This window comes from Pithys albifrons, chromosome 5 (genome assembly GCF_047495875.1).
Source record: "Pithys albifrons albifrons isolate INPA30051 chromosome 5, PitAlb_v1, whole genome shotgun sequence".
Classification (NCBI taxonomy): Eukaryota; Metazoa; Chordata; class Aves; order Passeriformes; family Thamnophilidae; genus Pithys; species Pithys albifrons.
Genome location: NC_092462.1, coordinates 36,657,234 through 36,673,125, shown reverse-complemented (window position 1 = coordinate 36,673,125; position 15,892 = coordinate 36,657,234). Strand labels below are relative to the sequence as shown.

General features: G+C 38.7%; 1 long non-coding RNA gene across 1 annotated transcript in view; it reads right to left on the bottom strand.

The window, feature by feature from the left end:
• The window catches only part of LOC139671873 (uncharacterized), a 33,685-nt gene that overhangs the window by 15,198 nt on the left and 2,595 nt on the right, over positions 1 to 15,892 (bottom strand). Inside the window, exon 2 of the long non-coding RNA XR_011697802.1 lies at positions 5,274 to 5,371. This is a non-coding gene — a long non-coding RNA (uncharacterized lncRNA). The remainder of the gene's footprint in view (positions 1 to 5,273; positions 5,372 to 15,892) is intronic.

Sequence of the window (15,892 nt, the reverse complement as noted above, 5' to 3'; positions counted from 1 at the left end):
AGACAGTTAAGGGCCTGGTCTGGAGGAGGATCATTAAATACTCCTTTCTCTTACAACCAGAAACCTAAAAGTGCTTAACCTGACCTTTTGACTTAGAGAGTATTTCCTAATCTTTGGAAACTTAGGAGAATCAGTGTTTGCAAATTGTGGATTACTGTACTAGTACTTCTCACTCAGAAATATAAAATGTCTGTCAAAGGTATTATTGCACATATACATATATATATATATGTGTGTATATATGTATGTATATATGTATGTGTATATATGTATATATGTATGCATATGTATATATATATATATGAGATAAATACATTATTTCCCTGGCTAGAGCAAATGTACAGTGACATGTAATGCTACAAAAATTCTATTGATGTGTTGTGGAAATGAATTTAGAGCACTTTCTCATGACCGTCTTAGTATTGCTATATAAAAGGAACACAAACTTTTCCTGTAACAGTAAAAAGATGATAAGCACAGGAGGCTGAAAAGTATCACTTCCCAAAATGTACCAATAACCCAAATATCTAGAACTGGTGCATTCTAATGGCTTCTAATATTATGAGAGAATAAAAGAAGAAATTCATCAGTATAGACAGATTTGTTGAAACTTAGGATTCAAGTTGAGAAACCAAGCACCTCTGAAATGCCAGTTTTACTGTGAGCTATCATAGTGGAGAGGAATGGTAAGAGAGTGGCAACAGTATGTTATCAATAGATTCCAAAAAACAAAATTTCTGAGGCTGCATTCAGATAACCAAATATAAAAGGGTAAAGGACATCCAGATCACAGATCCAAAGGCAGCTGGAATGACCTAATAATTTATTTCATATTTGGTAGCCACAGAATCTAGTTTGCAGATAGAAAGGGACATTGTCATATAGATCTTGACACAGTAAATGTAATCAAGTATAGAAGGGACTGAAAGGAAAACAGGAGAGTAAAAAGCTCTCAAACATATGAAGTTAATAGAAAAAGTGCAATTTTACCTACTGTTAATGTAACAATACATATTTTCATGATACTTTTAAACTTGCATAAGATTTATTTCTTAACAGGTATCCACTAGGTGTGCTGCAACAGTGCAGTCCATCAGAAGAGGACCTGACAGCTACCACACAAGGCAACCACAGAATATGATTTTTCCTAGGACTGGAGTCAACATTTATTTCTGCAATTCAGAAATGGTAAGGACTGGCATGGAATAGTACAAGCTGCAATAGAAGAATCTATTTCCTCCCACTACTCTACTTTTGCAGAAGTATTTAGGTTAGTAATTTATAAATATTCATCAATTCCTTAGACATTGACTAAAGCTCAGAATATCCATGCCTCAGATAACCAAAGTGTCAAAGCCTATGACTACATTGCTAGAAAACTCCATTGGCAATATTGAATTCAGGGACTACTGTGAAGTTACTACTGCAGAAAGAATAAAATTTTAGCAAGGCTTTTTCTGGATATTGGTAATGGCAGAATCTTTCAACTGGACATCATAATTCAGAGCTGCTCTAGTAGTATGAATGTAATTTAGTAAAAGCTAGTGTCTGTGAGATGAGTATCATATTTCAAATATGACAGCATATCATATTCCAAAACTGAAAAAAAAATCACAGCTTTCCTATTGACAGTGTGAGAAATATCTCGCTGTAAAAAAAGTGCTAGGATGGCAATAACATGAGAAGCAAAGGAATTTTACTAGCAGCTCTGGGTGCATCAGACCATGAAGGATCTGAGCACACATTTAGGTTTCAAGGCTCTGTTATGTATAACCAGTTAGTCTCATATGCCAACGCCTATTCCAGGAACCTAAACCACTCCTGTGCAGGCTGACTCCACCTTCTGATAACTGAGGGCTGGGGTCTTCGGAGGTCATGGGGATGAAGGCTTTGCGTCTTCCTCAGGCTGAACTTTTCACCTCAGGCTTACAACTTACATAACTACATGGTCTTCATGTTATCACACTTGTTCAGTTCCCTAATCCCTATGCATCTGGTCCTTATGCCGGGGCCCAAATGGGGCCTCTGCCCTACATGCTTTCAGTTCCACCTGCCTTATCTTGTAACAATGTCTGTTATAACAACCACTATACCTGCCTTGAAATAAAACCCATTAATTTTCCTCACAGCTGGTAGTTTAACAAATATGAAGTAAGCTGTATCACTCCTTGAGACGTGTTCCTCCAGCATGAATGCCTGCAGAGCTTTTTCATTCCTGCAACTCCTTGAGGCAGTAAGACAGCTCTTTCTAAAGTAATGCTCACCAGAACCTAAGACAGGTAGTTAAAAAGTATTGGTGAACTCTGAGTTAAATTTGGATTTATGCAAATACTATTTAGTTATGATATGCCAGCAGAGACTCATGTGAATTTTTACATATACAATCATGTTTTGCCAGATAAAACTGAAAAAAAGACATTTCTTCTACACAAATACTGATAGAAGACACAAGTACATAAACCTTTTGGAGAAAGAGACAATCACAAGAATTATTTTACATTCCCCGCCCATCATACTTTTTTTCCTGAATACACTGTAAGATAATGTAAGTCAAATAAAATTCTGATCTCTCATATAAGACAGCAACTGATTTCTTGCAGCCAACTGACAGGTTACAATCTAAATTTAAAAACTATTAAGCAGTTCTGTCTTATCACCCAAACCATCTTGACCCAGTTTATGCAGAAGGGTCCTAACTGTAACACTTAAAATGTACACTAAAATTACATGTTTTCTTTATTCTGTCTCAACACTTAAAAAAATAATAATTCTTTCCTGGTTTGCAAATAGATATGCAATTGTCTCAGGCCAACACTTTACACAGTGCTTTTTTGAAAACAAAGAATAACGATATCCCTTATATTTTTTTTAATGAAGGTTAAAAATACAATAGTGAATAAAGATAGAACAAATGTGAAAGGACAGAGTCTCCTTTAGACATGCAAGCCAGGGCAGAATTTGTGGTGGAAATAGCAATATAGGTTTCCACAGTAATAATTCAGTCATAATATGATTGCGAACTGCTATCCTGCTCACATTAGTGAATTATGCTGCAGTTAAAATCATTCACTAGCTGGATCTGTCTTGGGGGACATTTACTTTCCAGCTGGGCTATTACCACAATTTATATAGCAGACATACCTGCTTTTAGCTCATTCAGATAACAAAGCAGCCTTTAAACAGGTTTTAACCTGACACAATCATCCATTCTAACACCAAACCCTTTCATATTCAGGGCTAAATACTGTATTGAATTGCTATTTTTAAGGCTTTGATGGGGGTAATAAGATACCACCATACAAACTCTTTACTGGTTTGTCCTCCAAGGGACATGTATCTGAGTAAGAATAGCAAAAAAACAGACTCTAAATGGGTCTTGAGTTAAACACCAAACAGAAGGAATCCAATCCATTTATAGGTGAAGTCAAGACTGAAATTATCATTTGATTCTGTAAATACATAGAGGTCTTATAGATATTTTAGACATCCAGTTAGACCACTTGTACTCTTCAGAGAGACAAACACATCCGTACACAGACCAATGTTCTAAAATCATGGACAACTTGGGTACATTTGTGGCTGCAAGGTTACCTCACACTGAACAGTCACAAAGGTTATTTCTTGGATCCATTTCCCTCTGAAGAAAAACTACTCAGGGAAGTAAACAGAGACTCTCTCCTCACAGTTCCTCACCTGTGCAAAACTGATCCTCCACTCTAGTATTTTTTGTTCATACATGATTTTTTCACTCAGATAGCATCTGCTTAAAGGAATGTTGTGTAGGGAATCTTACAGAGTACTAACCAGTTGACTGTATCCACTGACAGGTCTCATGCATGCAGATATTTGATGAAAATCACATACACATTAACTCTGAAAACCAAAAGGAGGAGTCTATTCTTTTGAGTGCCCCTATATACCTATATTTTTAGTTTGGGGTTTTTTTTCAGAAGGAATAGTATATTTACCAGGGGGCACATAAAGAAGCTCCAGTTCCTGCTTGACCCCATTTCCTCTGTAGAGATTGATGTGCTCTCCATGTCATATGACAGGGGATGGGTTGTGCTGTTCATTAGCACCCTTATTCACATCCTGACTACCTCCAGTCCTGGTGTATAGCAGTACTGTGTGAACAGATTGTGTTCATGACAGTTTTGAAACTCAGAGGGAGACAGTTTGAATTGAAATTTTATTTTTAACTGTCCTGCAAGTGATGTGTACAATCTAAGACACAACTGTGTCCCACATGATGCCAGTGTACATAACTGGACTATTCTGAATAGTTACCTTACATAACTTCAAAGGGCAAACCATGACCCTGGAGAGATTCAGAGTCTAAGTATCCAGTTTGCACACAATCTTGACATTTCTTTTAGTTCTCATCTTTCTCTTGTGGTAGCTACATAAAAATGTGATGAATTTAGGAAACTGCTCCAAAACCTATGTGAAAGGACACACATGCCACTTAAATTCTTGACTTGGATAACTAGAATAATATGACTCAGAGGACTCAATAAGCGTTCCAATCATCTTTTCAACTTTCACAAAAGTTTTTCAAGCACTTTTTAAACATTTTCAACTACAAGCGTGTGATTATTTAACCCTTTGCACTTACAATGTGAAACATGCAAATTAAACAAGACTAATTATGCACATTCTTTTTGTACAGGATGACATTTATCTCAAGTGGTATCATTGATACTTTGGTTGTGTGTGCAATGTGTAATGGATTGGCATACAGAGATATCAAGCTACTAGGAAAGAACACTGTCATAGTAATTACAGCAAGAGTGTGGACAATGTGGAAGGGAGAAGAACTTGGAGCAAAATTAACTTCTGGAACAAAACCTTCTTTAGCTACCACACTTGGCTTCTCTAAACAGTTTTAGAATATTTTTACCAGTGAATAAATTGAAGTGCCATGCAGTAATTTTCTTTGATAGACAAGAAAAAAATATTTGTATCTCATTATTGGATACTAATAAAATATAAAAAATAATTTATTTTAATCAACCACATCCATATTGCTTTCCTAGACAGAAGTCAAAGTCTTCCAGAGTAAATGGACACCGTATTACATAGTCTCTGGGGCTTTATTGATCTGCCTGGATAGTTATTATACCATCAAGGTTTCCATGACAACTTTCTTTGGTCACGATGGGCCCCAAGCAAAGCCACTCATTTAAAGTGATAGGACATATTTCAGTTCAAAGTTACATGCAACAAACTTTCACTATCCTTCTTATTCTATCTACTCTGACAGAAGTACTCACAAGGGATTCCCATCTTCTTTAGCCACATGTTGTACTCTCCACTGGATCCACTTTCCACTTGAGGAACTCTTCAGAGAAATCCAAAGATGCTGTCAGAACTGAATAGGAGAGAGGAAATAAATGAATTACATAGAATCATAGAATCATAGAATCGATTGGGTCGGAAAAGACCTCCAAGATCATCGAGTCCAACCCTTGGTCCAACTCTAATCCATTTACTAGATCATGGCACTCAGCGCCACGTCCAATCTACGTTTAAAAATCTCTAGGGATGGTGAATCCACCACCTCTCTGGGCAGCCCATTCCAATGCCTGATCACAGAATCATAGAATCATAGAATCATAGAATCGATTGGGTTGGAAAAGACCTCCAAGATCACTGAGTCCAACCCTTGGTCCAACTCTAGTCCATTTACTAGATCATGGCACCCAGCACCACGTCCAATCTGTGTTTAAAAATCTCTAGGGATGGTGAATCCACCACCTCTCCGGGCAGCCCATTCCAATGCCTGATTACTCTCTCTGGAAAGATTTTTTTTCTGATATCCAACTTAAATTTCCCCTGGCAGAGCTTAAGCCCGTGCCCCCTTGTCCTGGGAGAAGACACCAACCCCCACCTGGCTATAACTTCCCTTCAGGTAGTTATAGACAGTGATGAGGTCACCTCTGAGCCTCCTCTTCCCCAGGCTAAACAACCCCAGCTCCCTCAGCCTCTCCCCATAGGACTTGTGCTCCAGTCCCTTCACCAGCCTTGTTGCTCTTCTCTGGACCCGCTCCAGCACCTCAATATCCTTTCTGAACTGAGGGGCCCAGAACTGAACACAGTACTCAAGGTGTGGCCTCACCAATGCAGAGTACAGGGGAAGGATCACTTCCCTGGTCCTGCTGGCCACGCTATTTTTGATACAGGACAGGATCCCATTGGCCTTCTTGGCCACCTGGGCACACTGTTGACTCATGTTGAGCTTCCTGTCAATTAGTACTCCAAGGTCCCTTTCTGCCTGGCTGCTTTCCAGCCACTCTGTGCCCAGCCTGTAGCGCTGCAGGGGGTTGTTGTGGCCAAAGTGCAGGACCTGGCACTTGGCCTTATTGAACTTCATCCCATTGGAATCAGCCCATCTCTCAAGTCTATCCAGATCCCTCTGCAGAGCCTTCCTGCCTTCCAGCAGATCGACACTCCCTCCCAGCTTGGTGTCATCAGCAAATTTGGAAATGAGAAATGGAAATGAGATCACATGAACCGACTACACATACGTAAGAAGTGTCAGATACCATGTCATTTACCTAATTTTTTGAAAAAGCATGTGGATTCGTTCAACAGCTGTGCTGCATCCCATTAGAGGCAATACCACAGAGGCAGAAAGAAAACAATATCCTGAGGAAGGATTTCTGAGAAACTCAAGGAGTTAGCAATTAGCTACAAATTGCTTACTTAATTAATGAAGAATAAAATTATGATACTAATTAATCTTGTGATAATAGACTGATTTAAGAATTGCTGATAAATACTGATGCTGTGAAATGACCCTTCCCCCAAAAACAGGACTCTGAGCACGTTAGTGTAGGGTAAGATAAAAAGTAAAGGTCCTTAAATAACACAGGGCCTACAGCCCACAGGAATACATGATGACATGCATGTGCCCCACTTCTAGTTTCCATGGCTTTTATAATAAGATCTCTCCAATCATTGCTTTACACATTTCTCAGTCCAGTCCCAGTCCCACCCCTGGTCCAACCCCTGGAATTGGGTCTGGGGTCATCAAGACCCTCTGTCTTCATCAACTCTTCTTCCTCGGGCACACAAAGGTCTCTTGGAGCTCATCCAATTTTGACTTCTGGGTCACTCTGACCTGTGTTTATGTTTCGTTCTGTAGGCCTTCTGATATCCTTCAGTTCTACCTTGGAAAGGAGTCTAAACAAGATTAATTAACTAAAGGAATTTGAGCTCCCTGTTTTGGGACAGGGGTAGTGATAGAAAAGCATTAAACTTAAACTGTTAGAAATATTAACCCTCTAAAAATCTACAACTACTGTGTTCCTAAAATCTACAAAATGTGAAAATCAGAACAAAAACCCCTTTGGCATCATACTATTATTAGTCAGCAATGCAGCCACCTCACACGGTATTTAATTGGCTTTAGAAAAGATGAAACTGTAAGAGGTTAATACTCTTTCTGATTCATAGACATTTAACTGCTTTCCTCCTGTTACTGTTTGGAGCCATGCGGTTAAATCACCACACCTCATTTTAGAGAAACAATAAAAGATTTATTTTTTTAAATTATTTCAGTTCTTAATGTCTCCCATAACAAAACTGCCCATTTTGTTGACACTTTGAGCTTTGCCTCATACTGCAAAAAACACTTGGTTACTAATATCATATTATATGTATAGTTGCTAGGATTATGAGTGTGCCATCAGCTGTAGGATAAAGACAATGGTCTCTTGTGCTTTATTGCTGTTTTCAGATGTATGTACACACCATAATAACTGTGTACTAACCCTGCCTTCTTCAAATTATATTTCTGCTGTCTTATTTGATTTATTCTGGATTTCAAACTATTTTTACCCTGAAAAATGAAGCAAATTCAAAAACTATTTTACATAGAATGTTAACGTAAGTGTTGCAAAGACATGCTTTTGGAGGGAGGTGAAAAGGAGGAAAAATATATTAGACATATCACAAAGCAAAACTAATATATTAATGGTGAGTTTGAGAGAAGACAATGGCAAACTTATAAATCAAATTTTATGTAATTTCTTAGGCCTCTCACAGATGATCATCTCTCACATATCTGACTAAGCACAGAGCCTGCTCTATGGGTCTCAATTCAAAGGAAAACCAGGAAGAAACATTATCTAAATAGCAGGTGTTCTGAGAAGTGTCCAGTCCATAGATCTTGAATTTTCTTGTTGATCAAGAATCACTATGCAGAGAGCAGAGCTGGGCTGCACTAGCTATCTATCATAAAGCTTTTAGCAGTCAGGACCTCTCAGGGCAAGGGTGGGATCTAGTGAATGGGACTCTTCTGAAAGCTTTAATGAGGAAGATGAGTTTGAAGCCAGTAATTTGTTCTACCTCCAACTCCCATCTAAACTGCAAGTCTAAATCTCTGAATTCTCCATGGTTTTTACTTACTTACTTAGGAAATAATACATTGCTCTCTTCTCAGCTCCATCATTCTATTTAGGATTCTTGGTTAACAAACCAATTGATATTTTCATAAAAATTTGGCCCATAACAGTAAATATTGTTATTCTAGTAAAAAGTCTGTATAGTATTAAGAGGACTTATTAGCAAATTTTTCTTAGGAAATCAGTCTCATTGGACTATTCTTTCTCTTTCAAAGAAAAGCACTCCAACCACACTGCCTGAATTGCAAAGGGAGGGATTGGGAACTGCCCAAGAACTGCTCTCTTCTAGGAGAAGACCAGGTTCAAGATTACCTAAGGAACCTCAGCAAGTTTGTTGACAACACCAAGACGTGTGGTGTGGTCAACACACTGGAGGGAAAGGATGCCATCCAGAGGGATCTGAGGGATCTTGACAGGCTTAAGACATGGGTCCGTCAGAACCTCGTGAAGTCCAACAGGGCCAAGTGCAAGGTCCTGCATGTGGGTTTGGGCAATTCAAAGCACAAGTTACAGGATGGCCAAGAACGGATTGAAAGCAGCCATGAGGAGAAGGACTTGGGAGTGTTGGTGGATGAGAAGCTTAACATGACCTGGTAACACGTGCTTGCAGCCCAGAAGGCCAATCATGTCCTGGGTATCCAGAAGTGTGGCCAGCAGGCTGAGGGAGGTAATTCTCCCCTTCTAGTTTGTTCTTGTGAAATACCACCTGGAGTACTGCATCCAGCTCTGGGGTCCCAAACATAAGAAGGATGTGGACCTCTTGGAGCGAGTTTAGAGGAAGTCCATGAAGATGCTCATAGGGCTGGAGTGCCTCCTCTGTGAAGACAGGCTGAGAGAGTTGAGGTTGTTCAGCCTGGAGAAGAGAAGGCTCCAGGGAGACCTTCAAGCAGCCTTCCAGTAGCTAAAGGGAGCCTGCCAAAAAGTTGGAGAGGGACTTTTTAAAAGGATATGTAGCAATAGGATAAGGGGGAATGGCTTTAAACTGACAGAGGTCAGGTTTAGATTAAATATTAGGAAGAAATTCTTTACTCTGAGGGTCATGAGACACTGGCACAGGTTGTCTAGAGAAGTTGTGGATGCCCCATTCTTGGAAGTGTTCAGGGCAAGGTCGGATGGGGCTTTGAGTAACCTTGTCTAGTGGAATGTGTCCCCACCCAAGGCAGGGGTGTTGAAACCAGGTGATCTTTAAGGTCCCTTCCAACTCAAACCATTCTGTGATTCTATGAAAAAGTACTGTTGAGCTTTTCTTTAAGAAGATATAGACAGCAAATCCTTTTCTATGGGGTTTCTGTGGTGTTATTCTGTTTGACAAAAATTTTGGTCTAGTTCATTCAATGGTGTAATGCTAGCTGGTCAGCCAAAAGCCACAGGACTTTACACAACTGAACGATGGGTCTTGCTAGAAGCTCCTAAAAATACAGGCGCCTGCATTCTTTCTTAGTCAATTAAAATAATTACTGATCATGACACTGACATGCAGTAAAGTATATAATATGAAATCTTAAAATATGTTAGAATTAAATATCACAACTCAATGGTTCTTTCTGGGAAGGCTTACGACGTTGTGTGGACTTCAACATACACATGACTGACAATAGAAACTAAAGAACACCTAATAGATACCAATATGAAAAAATCAGTAGTGCTTAAATGGTGGGTTTAGGTGCTTAAGTAGGTACCTGCGTGACACTCTAAAGACACTGAGACTTCAAAAAGTTTGCATTAAAAAGGAGTGGGGTTTAGAATGTGTTTTCAATATCTAAGATCTTTTTTTTTTACTGTTAATGCACCATGGTCCAATTATAGTGAAAGCATAGCCAACAAGTGTTTCCACAAGTCCTTTTTGTTCCATCCATCCGTTTGCTGCTCTTCAGTCCTTCCCTTTTCCTTAAATAGCTCCTTCTAGTTACACAGAATTATTTGAATGTTAGAATCAGTATAAGAAGTCTTGCTAATCTTAAGCCAACCTTGTCCTTGTCACTATAACAAAACAAAACCAAAGAAAACACTTGATACTGTCACATAAATGAGTACATTTTCTCTTGTGAGGTCCCTGCCTAACTTCTTCCTTTCCTTTTTCAGATGAAATTTTACACCTGTTATCTCTTCTGGTAGTTAACAAATAGGAAAGGAAGTAAGTAAAAAAAAATGGAACAAATAAGGAAAAAATCAGGAAATTGTGCAGGAGAAAAGAAGATGTGGTGAGTTATATTGTGTTTTGGGGGACACTACAAATTCTTAAAGCTATGTCTTGCTAAACAATCAAAAACCTTAAACCTCCTTTTCTGCAGCTACATCTGCTGAAATCTGGGACCAGAAAGGCAGGGGTTAAATGGCCAGGAAGCAGGTACAGCTGAGACCCTGTAGCCCATCAGCAAATGCTGACACTTTGGTAAGAGCACACTATATAAGAGAACAAGCCTGCTAAAAGGAAGTCATATAGCTTTTTTCAGGAAGTCATAGCTTTTGATTGTACTTTGGATTTTTTTTTGAGCCCTCCAATGGTAAGAATTTTCATTTAGAGTTGCTTGATTTTGTAATCTGCTGGTATGTGTATTCCCTTTTGCTCTGAGAACAGCAGAAGAATGGAGACCTTATCTTACAATAGCTGGTGTATTTCTCTTTTTGCTGAGAAAGCAACAACTACTGACTGGTAAAGGTATTACCTATGTTGCCTTGAGATCAAGGATGTAAACAAAAAATAGTTAAGAGTGTGAGGGAGCTGACTGATAAGATCTGGGATACTTGACTCAGCTGTAGTAATTTGGCTCTAAATGTAACAAAAAAATGTTTGTGCATTAAAGCATCTTGTATATAGTGTTCTTAATCTTAGAACATATGTTTTAAATAGAACAGGCTAATTATCAAATAATATTCTTGTGTAAATACAAGATAACAAGCAAAGGGGATGAAAAGAGGCACTATCCTGTAATTTTCCACCAATGCAATGTGAATATTCTTTGGCTGTTTGTTGAAAAAGGTGGAGCGGATAAACTTAAGACAGTTGTTGGCCTCTAAAACTCTCTCTGTATGTGGAGACTTCTACCTATGTAATTCCTGAGTGGGACTCTTGATGATTTTGACTCTTTGGGTGGTACTGTTTCTTTGGTTTTGGTGGTGATTTTTTGTTGTTAATTAGGAACATTTTAAGGATTTTTCTTGATTTGTGGTGTGATATTTCTTTAAAGACATCTTGGCTAACTGGTACTAATAACTCTTACCTTGGGAGTCCCTAGGAAGGGTGCCATATCCACTTGCAAGACAGAGGGAAAGCCTGTGTACGTTTTGTCAATACACTACAAAAAAACCCACTTAAAGCTTGTATGGTGCTGGTAACTAAGTGGCATATGAAGCTGACAGACTGCTATAAGGAGGGGATGAAATTCAGTTTCAGTATACTCATGAATGCTCTTAATTCTTAAGAGCTGCAGGCATTTGTAGCTTGTGAAAAGTAGTACATCTCAAAAAGACAAAGCTGAAACTTACAAAATCTCAACAGGTAACAGTGATGATGCTAAAGTCTTATTGTGAAAGAAGTATTCATTACCTGTTGGGGCTACTTAGTTGGCTTCTTAAAGCTTAGGAAGCGTGTGAGACTCTTCATGTGGTGTGGAAAGCCTGGTCTTTTGGATGTACTGCATTTACAGCTTCCCAGTGGAGTCTGACCTAATTGGGTTATTGGATTAAGGGCAGATTCAGTTCTGATGTGAAAGGGGCAGAAAGTCTGAGGCCCCACAAGGTTTGCATCAAGGGGGAATGCCAGCCTCCATCTTCTCCTACCACCATTCCAATGAGAGAAGGGATGTTCCCGTGGGTATAAGCCTGCCTTAGACAGTGATAGTGTCTTTGGATATGCTGTAACCATGGGAGAGAGCTTTAGACATAGTGCACTGCTATGACACTTGCTTATGGTAGCTTACAGTAATAAGGCAAACGAATGGAACATAGGATCATAGACAGCAGAGTTGGGTATTTTGTCAGTGCTCCCCATGTTGTGCAATGGCACAGCATAGCAATCCCAAGTAAGCATCATACCTGACCATTTCCAGACTGGAAACAGACATGTCAGCCCAGTGCTGCACCTGAATTAATTAGTTAGGCTTTTAGACCAAAAGGTAACCTATTATGGGAACAAACTGTGCTAATGTTATACAGTTCTAGGCACTGAAGCTGTTAGCTGGGAATGGTACAGTGAGAATATGTAGGGTTCTGTGTTAGTAGCTAACAGAAGTTTACTGTACTGCCACACTAGAAGCCATATGGAGTAGAAACATCTGAGTGGGTCTGAAGGAAGAAACATAAATATGAACACAAATCCAAAGTCAATGTTATGTTTTGGTACTGCCACTAAGACTTATGCTAAGTCCAGTTTTTATTTCTTTTAATGTTTTGTGGTTGCCAGGGTGCCCAGAAAAATGCAAGAAGAAAGGCTTCTTACAGAAGTTGCTAAATATAATTGGATTGTTCACCCTAGACCATATTCTAAATCCTCAGATTTAGGGACTCTTGCAGCAGTAATGGCTGCAAAAATTATTATTTGCAAGTGGTTTATCAGAAAATCTAGACTACTCTCTCTCAAGATGTTAAAATACAAAACTGGATTTACACTGCTCCTAAAGAATCTTGCCTGTCTCTGTTATAACCAGCAATTTTCTCTCTTTTGGATAATTAGGAATGTGATCAATACTCCCAAATGAGTTGCTGAGTTCCTGACTCACTCTGGCCTAAGCCAAAATGACTCAGAGTCCACCTTCTTGCCCTGTTATATATTGAGGGAGGAAACCAAAGCACATACACTAGATGAAAGGTTAACATCAGCAGCCAACACTTAGTGGATGCATATTATTTCATTATTTGTATTGATATCAGAATGTGAATTACTCTGGATGTTAGGAAACTGTCTCATGAAACCAGGGTTCTGAACTGAAGACTGGGAGGTAGTATATACAAAGACAATAGAAAAGACATGTCAGTCTCAGAAGTTAGTAATGGTAAAGGACCATATGCAGGGTTTGTCCCACTGGCAAGCACGTTTATCGTGTGATTCTTTTTGCATATTATAAATGTTAAACTTCAAAAGGGTATCTACTGAGCAGTCATTGATTAAAATAACTTGCTGTTAGACTACTTTTATTTTTATGTATCATACCAAAACTTTTTCATTTATTGCCTCCAGTGGCATCCATTTGACTTTATACATTTTGATCCTCCTCACCTGTGTGCTGTATTTTGTACATATGCAGGGAAGAGTTTAAGGTGAAAAGTTACAGTGAAGAGAAGCAGAATACCCATATATGATAAAAGAACATGACTAGAAAAAATATTGTACTGAGATTGCCTGGCTCAACTATCCTACCAGAAATAAAATTGGATTAGACTTGTCAACTCAATGGTTCTACTTTCACTAGGGGAAACATTGTTTTGAATAGATATTCACATTAACAGGCTTTCATAGGAATAGATTCTTACAGGAAAACTCTCCTGGGGTAATACATTAGGATGAACTGTGCCTCACTGTGCTTTGACCATATAGAGCTGTGCTTCCAAGTAAACTAGGCAATTAATAATATTATGTCTATGGCTATCTGTAAAACTTAACTGGTAGGTATGGCAAATGGACCTACATAAATTGCAGTTCTGTACAACCACAGGGTTAACAAGTAATTTAAATGCAGAATAGTGTAGATGTTCTATGTTCCAACAACTCACAATCTCTGATCAGAATGGTTTCCTTATATCCAAAATACAGCAGAAAGAGTTTAACTTGAAGTAAAACACTGCTGTCACCCTAAAATCATAACGTACTGCTAGTTGCTAAATCTAAATAAACAGTGGTTCAAATGCTGGATTACAGTAGTACCAAGGTTGAGTTTACATTCTTCTCAAGAGCAATGATCACCAAATTGATGCCAAAATAATATTAATTTCTATACTAAAATGTTTATCTAACTTCAAGTCCTTCACAGAAAGACTGCTGTGTATCTTCACTCATTCTGTTTTAAATATTCACAATACAAAGTATCCTGAAACCTCTAGGATGTCTCAGGAAATATGTCCTGCAGTATCCTGATCAGTTTTCTTTCAGTTACGACCTTTCCCCCCTTCCTCCTACTGTATTCTTTCATTTATCCTGATGTATATAGCCTGCCTTGCACAATTGCAAGGGGAGCTGGCAGGGATCCAGGGCAATCTGTCAGCACATGCACCAGTGAGGTGATGAGTCTTTGCGATCTGCTGCAGCACAGCTCACTTCTAACCTCCCTGCAGGTAACTCTTTTTTCTTTGACATTGAAAAGTGTCCAGGTTTTCTGCTGATCCTTATTTTGGTGAAAGGGAGAACGAGTTCTTCTCTGAACCTGAAAATATAGAGCTGCCCTACAAAAGCTAATAACCCAAGGAACAGAGGCCCTGTGTGATCTGAGGATTATTTGAGGCTTGACCCAAGAACAAGGCTGGCAGTTTTGTTAAGCAACTCATTAAGAACCTTTCTTTAAACTGCATTATTAAAACTACTTAAAAATAGCATAATTTGACTGCACTTGTGCCACAGTGCATTCTGTACATTCTCACTGTGATAGCTGCACACAGAAAAATCCAATAATTGCTATGTATACTGGGATTATTTAGAATAAGATTAAATTATCTAGGGTTCAGAAATAAAATGTCTATTTTTAAAGGAGATATATTGAAAGGACATAAGTGTGGCCAGTTGTGTATTCAGGTATTTATTTTGTCTTCATTTTTCAAACTGCTTTTTTAAAAACAAGAGTTTAAATAGCTCCCTCTTGTGTCAAGAAAAATGCAGTATTGTGTTTGGCAAAAATTAGTCCTTGAACAAAATTAGAGTTTATCTTTATACAGAATAGTAAAGATACCAGTATGTTGTGGTGACTGATGAGACTGATCATACCTATCCCTTGTTGCTCAGGTACTCTTTGAAACCACCCAAAAGAAGTAGCCAAGCATGAGTTGAACAGTTACCTTTCAGCTGCATATACTGAAGGGTACGGGAAAATAGTGTGTGAACCGTGTGTATTGCACCCCATCTAATTTGCTAATTCACACCAGACTATATTGTGTCTCAGATGTGTCCTTCAGTATAAAGCTCTGTAGTACCTCAGCACAGAATATCTGGATTAGCATAGCTTAATTTACTTCTGGTGATTTTCACAGGTGAGCAAATCTTCACCTTGTAAGGGCTGGGAGGAAAGTAATGAACTGGAGGAAAGCTCTGAGCATAAATGTGTCAGTGAGTGGCAGTGACAAAGCATAAACTGGGTTGAAACAACCAGTTTTCAACAAATTTCAAGTCTTCTTTCCCTCTTTCTATTACCTACTAGCTGATAAAGTTTTAATTCTGGCTCTTAACCCATGAAAGCTTTCTTCACAATAATTAATACCCATGAAACTGTGAAATTAAGAACTGAGAGTTTGTCATAGCAGGGGCATACTTTGGTAACTTTGGATATTAAGCAATAACCTTG